The sequence below is a fragment of the Halyomorpha halys genome, unplaced genomic scaffold, assembly GCF_000696795.3.
Source record: "Halyomorpha halys isolate HHAL.00 unplaced genomic scaffold, Hhal_1.1 Scaffold899.1, whole genome shotgun sequence".
NCBI lineage: Eukaryota > Metazoa > Arthropoda > Insecta > Hemiptera > Pentatomidae > Halyomorpha > Halyomorpha halys.
The window spans coordinates 400,132-409,950 of NW_027105398.1; positions in this window are offsets into that span (position 1 = coordinate 400,132).

Consider the following 9,819-nt stretch of genomic DNA (forward strand, 5'->3'; position numbering starts at 1 on the left):
TATAAACTTTTTGTTACAAGTAGTAATAAATAAAGTACTATATTACGATTTAAGCTACAAGGAAGAATTTTTTGTGTTGTTTAAACTTATCATCCGTCTCGGAGCTTTATAGGCAGTTAGGATTTCAGCATCTGAGGCAATGTTCGGGATTCACGACTGGATGGCAGTGAAAACATAATTTTTCCGGGATTTACCAAGCCCTGTCGATAGTGGGAAAATATCTTACGCATAGGATGTAGGCCTGTAGTAACAACAACAGTGATTGTGGGGTATAGTATTAGCTCGGCTTTGCGTGAGAGATTTCGAAAACTTTATACCTTTTGGAATTCGTGTAAGCTATCTTCTGCCATCTGCCAACCTTGCTCTTATTTCATCTTTGATGTTATTTTTCGAAGTAATAAATGACTTTAGATATTTGAAATTTTCCATATTGTTGGATGTCTGAACACATGCTGAAATGCAATCATTTACAGCGTCCCGAAATTGAAGGAAAGCATCAGACCATGATACGGATGGTCTCCCCGTGGTACATCATCTGCGTAGGCTATGTGCTGTGTTAATCTAATCATGACTGTTCCTTCGGGTTTTGTCCATTTGGACAGAACCCGTCATTTCTCACTGTCATTTCCAAGCCCAGAATAAACAATGTTGGGGACAATGGGTCACTCTGTGTGAGGTCAATCGATAAATCAAACTTTTTGTCCTCAATCTTCACTCGACACTACTTTTACATTCTATGGGACATGTGGAAAGGATACCAGATGATCGCCTACCAAGAATGCTGCTTTATGAATTATCAGAAGGCATAAAGATACAAGGAAGACCAGCCTTGAGGTGGCTAGAGGACGTGGTGGCAGATCTGTGCCCGTTCGATATAAGAAGTTGGAGAAGACAAGCGACTGACAGAAATGAGTGATCGAGAACAATCGAAAAGACTTGCTAGAACAATACAGTGATAGTATAAAAAGAATAAATCATAAATTTCCTATGCTCTCTTTCTTTGAGGCATGTGGGTGTTTGAAGCAGTTATGCATGACTGCTTAAGAACACACGACTGCAAGTTTACTCTAAAATTGTTCCCTTACAATCGTGCATCTTCCTGTCGTCTTCCCCTTCTTCCCCACGCAGCAAAATTGAAGTGGACAGACTGGCGAAACTACGCATGCACTCGCCATGCTTAACTCGCGTTGGAGCTGATTTTTTATTTATGTATTTTTTTAACTTTCACTCATTTCTATGTTAAATATTATTTTTGCTAAAATCATGGGCATTCCAAAGATATATAATATAGGTATGTTTTACAACTCTCTTTTATGGATGTCTTTTAAACCTGGAAAAAAAAAATTCTTTACATTTACAGACCATTTTGTGGGACTTCGTTATTTGGACTCTGGGGATTTCAAAACTTGTATTTTGGTCGAAAACTCGAATTAGAATATTTTAAAATCCCAACTTCCCTTAACATACATATACAGGCAAGTAAAATTTAAACAAAAAATAATATGACCTGAGAGATAATACTTTTAAGTCTCATGTCGTGGAAAGCTAACTAGTCCATAGCTTCGGAACAGATCATATTCAATTAAATCATTGATATGCTGTGCAATAAGTTCCGTAACAGGATGTTGCGTATTGTGGTACATGCTCCATTTGTTATTACCCTATTGCGTTGCGTTAAAATGGAAATAGACGTAGGTCCATGGTATTCAGGACGGAAGGTTAGCGGTGCGGGTGATAACGTGCGTGTTAAGATCTCTATCGTGTCATAACTGAGGCTGTGGTTATCTTTACATCGATTATTTTTCTAAAATCGCCCTGTGGAACGATTTTCGTAATTAGGTTTGTATGTTTTCCTACTCTAGGTCCTCGTAGACAGGAATATAATTGACCCTCGTTAAAAAAAAGTAATAAACAAATATTTATTATTTTTTACATGATAATAGTATCTGGCTTAATGCCTTCGGTATATTCCAATATCAGTAAAATATAGGATATATCTGTTGGTTGTGGGCTATTCTTCTATTCTATTTCTATGGTTTGCATTTCTGGAGATATTGTAATTTATAATAAATAGAATGCATTCACTAGTTCTTTATAAAGAAGCTTTTTCTTCCTCCTAAGGAAACTATGAATTATATGTTATATTTAGAAACCAGACCTATCGTTCGTTTTTACCTTGAAGCATATGGTAATACCTATAATGGTTATAGATATTTTTAAATATGAAAATTTCTATAATGTACTTTACAAAAAGAAAAACGGCTGGTTAAATGATTGAAAATTAGCTGATAGCTAATGAGAGGATGATATGCACTTGGGATTACCGATTTCAACTTATTTTTTTATGATACTAGGTCGAAAAATATAAGACATCAGGTTCCAGCTTCTTGCCAATGTGCCCTAGGAGCCTTGAAAAAAATATTTTATACATTTTTTTTTTCATATTTCGTATTCCGCCTTTGTTCTGCATGTATTTAATGGTTATTATATTCCAATCGATTAGTTTTTTTTTGTGTAGAATAATAACAAAATATTGTATATTACATTAAATAAGTTTAAGTGTATAAAATATTTCAAAAATCAAAAGTAGTTTCTAATAAAGTATAACAAGAATCATTTGTTTAGGGAAAATCAATTCAGATTATGCTTTATCAGTTTTTTAAACCCTCAAATACGAATGCACATTGGCAAGAACCATCGGACACTGATCTGATATTTTTCATTTCTAATATCACCAAAAAAAGTTTCATTAAAATCGGTATCTGACGTGTGTAGTCCCCCATCGTAAGTCTATGTGTTCGAAAGGGATTTTGAATCTGCGGAAAGATGGGAAAGTCAAATGCCAACTATATAATTGGTAAACCTAAAGTGAATTTTAAAAATGAATTTTAGGTGTAATGTACGCAGAATATCAATTTTTATATTTAAAAAATTGACTTTAATTTAGAGAAATGAATTAATAATGATGATGAAATTCTATTGAATTAATACGCAAAGTGTTTCAGGCTGAAAGTGAACTTTTTGTTTAAAATGTAAGTCCTGCTTAAAGGACATAATCTAATCATGTCATAGCACATAATCATGTGCTATGTGTAATAGTAACTATTGTGTATTTGTATAACATAATATGTAATATGTAAATATATATAAAAACACGTTTTCTATTCTATTATTTATGGTTTATCAGATCTTACATTAGCCTTAAAAGTAAGACTCATTAAGGACTTTCTCGATAACCCAATTGAGGAAATGTATCGAATTGCTGGTTCAGGGACAGGTCCATGTAGTTAAACATTATGGTTTATAGTTTTACGGAGCTCTGGATAAAAAAAATAAAAGTATTTAGTTAAAAATGTGAAGAATTTACTCTGCTAAATTTAGTATAAGTTAATGTTGCTAAAAAAAGTAAGATTTTATGCTAGAAAAGAAAAGCGAAATCAAAAATATTTTTATAGGTTTTTAGTATCTAAAAAAAAAATTTTGGTTACAAACTTTAAATTTGTGATCAGCGTTCTGAAAAACATAAGAAAATTTCAGAAATTTTCTAAAATTTTAAAGTACTGAAAACTTGTACTATTTTGGATTCTGTATTTCTACGTATCTGGAAAAGTAGTAGAGAGTTAAATATTTTTCTTCCAAGTGAATAATTCATGATCATTATTGAAATTAATAACAATAAAAGTAATTACTATTGGATTCGTATTTGATAAACTTTATTTCTACATCGATGAAAAAGAAAGTTTAAGGTTATTCTTTATTTTCCCCTTAATTATCTCATTGTCAGTTTCACCTGTTTGTGGTTTATTGCTTCACTGATCGACTAATTGATCCTTGCGGTTACAGTTACTGATTTTCCTATTGAATATTTGTATTCCAGTTTAAGTATATATTTCAAACTTTTCTTTACCCCTTTTCTACAAAAGTATTCTATTCTTAAAAAAAAAATAAAATGATAATATAAACATTTAACTAAATCAGGAAACATTTCCAAATTACCGTTCCGAAATACTTTTCAATATTATATTAAGTAAATAAAATAAATTCATGAATGTGGAACCAGTTTTATTTATTTCTCATCCTACCCGGTCTGCTAGTCAATACGGATGTTGTCAGCAGTGAGAAGAAACACTCACTAGCGTCACCACCCAATTCTGCTCTCAAAACAATTTACATTATTGTCTTTAGCTTTGACACAGCTTGCTTTTCTATAGATTGTACTCGTCTATCCTGCCCAGTGACTTCACTGGTGTAGCTTTTTGTCTCCTATCCAAGGAGAAGTGAAGCCAACAGGTTCCTTTCGCCGTACACAAAGGTCTTATAGTACGGGGTAGTTCTCCTTGCCCATTAATTATGTTATCCACATCCTCAATGAGGATAACACCAATCTAGAATTAATGACCATTTAATCGTACATTGATTTACTAAGTTTATGAGTTTAGTCAAAATTGTAGCTATTTTGGAGAAAATCGATTCCCTAAAGACGTACTCGATTATGACGAAAAAGTTGCTGTGGCATCCCTTGCAGTTTAATTTCAGTTTCGCACAACTTGAGTTATACTGTAACACAGATGAACACACCTACCTTTTGCGGGACTTTTGGCTATTTGGAATATTGGGACCTCAAAATGTTTATTTGCGTTGAAAACTCAAATTCGAACTTGTTTACGGTCGTAATATTTCAACTTGCTATATATTCCGTATATCGGTCAGTTAAAGTATATTTCTCAACTGTTCTAAATATTTTTTGGTGGGTTGAATCCGAATTTCAATTTGGCTAAGGCCTCGCCAACTGCCGCATGCATAACGAAAAAAACAACAAAATTATTGTAGCTTTTCAGTTTTTCACTAATAACTAGAAAAATAAGCATTTATTAATTTAAGAATAAGTTTTTTTACTAAAATTCTTCTAGAACGCTTTTAACGAATACCACTTTTCGGGGAGTTGGGAGTTTCTTGTCTTAGTGAAAATTGCACGGTACCAACTTACTGCCTTAAACTAACTATCGTATAAATTTCAGGTAAACCTGGGTTAACCGAACTGTCAGAAGGGAGATTTTTTGTAAGAAATTTTATTTAGTTCTAATTTCATATAGAATATTAGTCATCCAGAAATGCTTAGTTTTGTAATTATAAGCGTAAAACTGAAAACAAGTTCAAAAGTTTTATTACTTTTCCTACTTTAGCTGTGAAGCTGGGTATAGATGGAGTGGTAGTGCTAAAATTCAGATTTATCATCCCCCCCCTCCAAAAAAAATAAATAAAATAAAATCATTTCGAAAAAAAGATCCACTGTCAATCCGAAACGAAGTCAAAAATATATAAATACAAATTATAAAGGGTTTTAGCCTTGAAAATAAATAAATAATAAAATTATACATCTTTAACCAAAGGTTAAACAATGAAGGTACATCTGTTTTTCAATTGATAACACCCTTTTTGAACCTTAGATGGCTTGACTAATTTTTAGAGATTTACTGATATTTCTGAAATGATAATTTTTCTCTCTCTCGAAAAGTAATTTTTCTCTCTGCCTTTCTTTTTTTCTATTATTAATTAATATAAAATTATTTTATTCTTCTTATTATTTTCAATAATTAATTTAAAGAAAAAGAAAATTCATTTAACAGAAGAGTAAACACTTCATCCCTCTGATAGAAAAGAAACGAAATCGATTTATCTTAAAAACAAAAATGTTGAGCAAGTTGAGGCATTGTGGTCTTGGATCTTTGACAAGGACAATTGTACCTGAGTTTTGGCAGGGAAATTGTCTGTCAAGAGAAATCTTTCTTCTAGTTCTGATTCAGTAGTTAACCGGAGTTTTTTTTAACAAAATAATAGTCGGTAGATACCTTTCTGGGTTACTCTGTCATGGCTAAGAAATGACTTAATTCAAAATACGTATTTTCATTTCATTGTTAACTTGATTTGCTGATTAGTTCTCAAAATTCATCAGCAAAAATACTTAATTAATCATCGTTATAGGTTTCGTGGTTTTATTTTAAAAAATAACTAATTATTACACTATATAAAATTATAATACTAATTTTTATTACATCTATTTTTTTTTTTAGATATTGATTTAATGGTTACAATACACTTTATATTTTTTTATCTACATTTATAAATATCAAAAATATGGGCGTAAGAAATATTTATTTACCGTCATTTTGAAATAAATTAATCAAAATTTGTTTTAAAAATAAATGGTTAATTTATTTATTATATGTATATACAGTTTGGCCTGGTGGGCCTTATATTAATTTAATATAATTTTTTAACGGTTGATAATGATGGGGGTTTAGTCTTGTGCAAAATATACCCCTAAAAATGTACAATTATAAATAAAAATAATAATCGTTATGTGGTTAAAGAATGAAAGAGAAAATAACAAAAAACAAATAATGTTAAAAATAAATAATTCATATAGCTTTCAAAGGATCATCTTGGGATGACCTTTAATTTCGGTACCTTTTTTTTTTTTTTTTTTTTTTAAAAAAGCAGTCTGTATGAAATGAGGACGGCGGACAGATGAAATTTGTTCTATTTTTTTTACCGATTTTGGTTTGTTTTCAATAATGGAAGTTTGTAATCGACCAATAAAAAATAATTTGACTGCTCTTCTTACCCCTCCCCCCCTAAAACAATATGAGTTTTAATATAGGTAAAACATAAAAAGCGAATAAAAAACAACGAAAAAGGGCCGAACATCGTCACGCACATCATATTTTTCACTTTCCATTCAACATTGAGATAAAATTTCTCCTTGTACGAGTATGTAAGGTATTTCTTAATTATTCAAGATAAACACTTCTCACTATATTTCATATAAAGGTAAGAATAAGTAAAATATGGTTGCTGTCACAACAACCATGGAAACACAACAGCATATTGTTCTCCTGTGGTTAATTATCTAATTCTTTCATATTTTATATATAACCCTTATGTTTTATCAATAAAAATGAGGGATTGTTATTTGTTGAAATGGACAAAATTAAATGTACTTAAACATTAGGTATTGAAGTTGCAACCTAGCAGATATTAAAGACAACTTGTTGGATTTTGTTATGATGGGTTTAATAAAAATTTTATAACGTTTTTAAGAAAGTGGTAAACAGGTGTAAAATGATAGTTTATATTCGATTATTTTATATTGGAAAGTAGTAGTGGCGTTATTAAAAAAAAAAAATGTACCAGAATAATAGACAATAAAATTAAATTCAATAATTGGGAATGGAAACAATACTCTTCTTTTTTTTTTATAGTTTTATGCAAAAAAATCATCTCTCTAAACCAACATGTAGACGTTCATATAACATGAGCAGTAATTATATGGTATAAAATAGCTGACAATGATGTAATAAAAATTGATTCATAATAAATAGTTTTTACATTCAGTAATTGAATATTTTATAATAGGTCTTCCAGAGCAATAAAACATGTTTTTAAAAATAGTAAATTTTCACAATGAAATAAAAAAAAAAATTCATCCAAAAAATTGTCCACTGAACTTAAAAAACACTTCTCTATTTAAATGGCTGATTAAAAATTTATGAAATTAATAGCCAAAGATAATCTGTTTAATCATCATAACGTAGATTGCCACGATCAACATGTTAAAATAATTATATCGAACTATTACTTAACAAAATTATACACAATGACGCCGAAAAAAATCAAAATAAATAAATAAAAACTACTACGTAAAAATAGTTATAGATTTACAATTCATGGTCCAGGAACAAAGCACTTTGCATTATCTAATAAGAACCATTAAAAAGTTATTCGCGGGTTAGGTAAGATGAAGTCATTAACTGAGCAAGCATCCATTTAAATGTTTCACTTATAAAAAACTATTCGAGAACGCGGCAACGTTCTGCTTCGCCTGTTTCGCCACGACGTTGTGTCCCTACTGCCCTGGGGCGCAACCACCTTGTTCTTGCAGAATCTTAGTTCTTAAAAAAAAAAATAATAAAAAAAAAATATATATATATGTCATTTATACTATAAGCCAATAAAAAAAAAGTGTTAGGATCAAAATCTAATTTCAAAACGAAAACACGAATATTTTGAATTGGTGATCTTATAATCTCATAAAATTTCTCTTTTCCAAAAAATCCGGTACTCTATTTATCATTTTTTATATCAAAGTCCCCCACATTTTCATATCGATATCTTGACAAACAATCAAATAGTGTCGATAATAAATCGATTGTGTGCCTTTCAGGAATGTTAAATGTAATAAACTAAGATAAAAGTTCTTTCCAGGTGCTGCTTATGAATCTCATCCACCATTTAACATTGGATAAAACGGAGATGACTCCTGTTAAATAGCCTTTATGTAATGTTTGTTCGCCTTTGATAATAATTATTAATGGCCTTTATGTAATATTGTTATTTTAGAATGGTAAGTAATTAATAAATAAATAACAAAAATAAAATAAAATCTCTCCTATTATTAATCTACGATCAATTATCTACACCTCATAAGAAAAAAAAAATTAAGTCAGTTTTCAATTCTTTTTTTTTATTTATTGATATTTACAACTGGATAAAAAATACAACAAGTAAATTTGATCATAAGGGCATAATGATAATGATATGATACAGCATGTAGATAAACTACCCAGAACTCTAAAAACATTTTACAATATATGGTCACGAGGCCATCATCTTTTCAGGCGCCTCGGAGGATTGTCAGGAATGGAAGAGGAAGCAAGGTTAGAAACTAGGGGGTTTGGGTGGTTATTTTATAGTTTATAATGGAAGGAATATCGTGTTCGGGCTAGATCGGTTACATAAGGAACATTTATGTCTTTATGGATGGTTTTATTTGTAACAAAATAAGGAGCATTGAGGATTTTACGAAGGATTTTGGATTATAAGGATTGGATACGAGAGGAATTCGAAGGTTTAGTTTTTAATTTATAGCAAAAAATAAAATGTTGATTTTAGCTTTGCGGTTTTATTCAAATCGATGTTGGGGTAATCAAGAGCATTAGGCAAACTGCAGTTTCGCGGATATTAAGTTGTCAGAGGGAGGACATCACCTTTTGTCAAACTCTAGGCCAACTTAACTTGCCCTACCAGGTTATTCAAATAATTTTTATTTAACTATCCATCTGAAAGTTAAAATGTAAGGACTGTAATGCATGATGTCATAACTTCTTCGAATCGTAGTGTTTCGTTGCAGTCATGGTCATTTATTTTGACAAAGAAGGCGTGAAATTTAATTAGCTAACGGATTTGAAAACGCGCATGTGTACTGAAGGACAGTTACTGAATCATTTAGCTGAATTCGATGCAGGTTTTCTTTTTCTTCTTTTAATTTAATTGGAAATTATTAACCTGTATCTTATATTCCTTTTTTTAAATTAATTAAACTACCTACTTATTTTAGTAAAAGTCGTTATTTTAAATTTGGTAGATGAAGCACCGTAGCCAATTGTGCTAAACAGAAAATTCAGTGGGAATAAATTCAATTTTTTTTTTTTATGATTTTGTAATGAAAGGTTTATGTATCCAAACTAGATTAGTAACATATGATAATAAGTTACTAACATTTATTTAATTAAGTATCTCGAAACAATACGAAAATCTACATGAAGATATGCCCGTTAATGATTTCTTGCCGTGTACGGGGCTCGGGGTTTCTAAGCCCGATTAGGGGTTCCCCGTACACGTTGTTATATTGAAATTTATTCATATATTAATGTATTTATATTATGTATTTGTATTTATATTGTATATTTGTATTATGTATTTATATTATATATTTATATTATGTATCTCTATCAGTTCCTGATGGGAACCAGCTGAAAA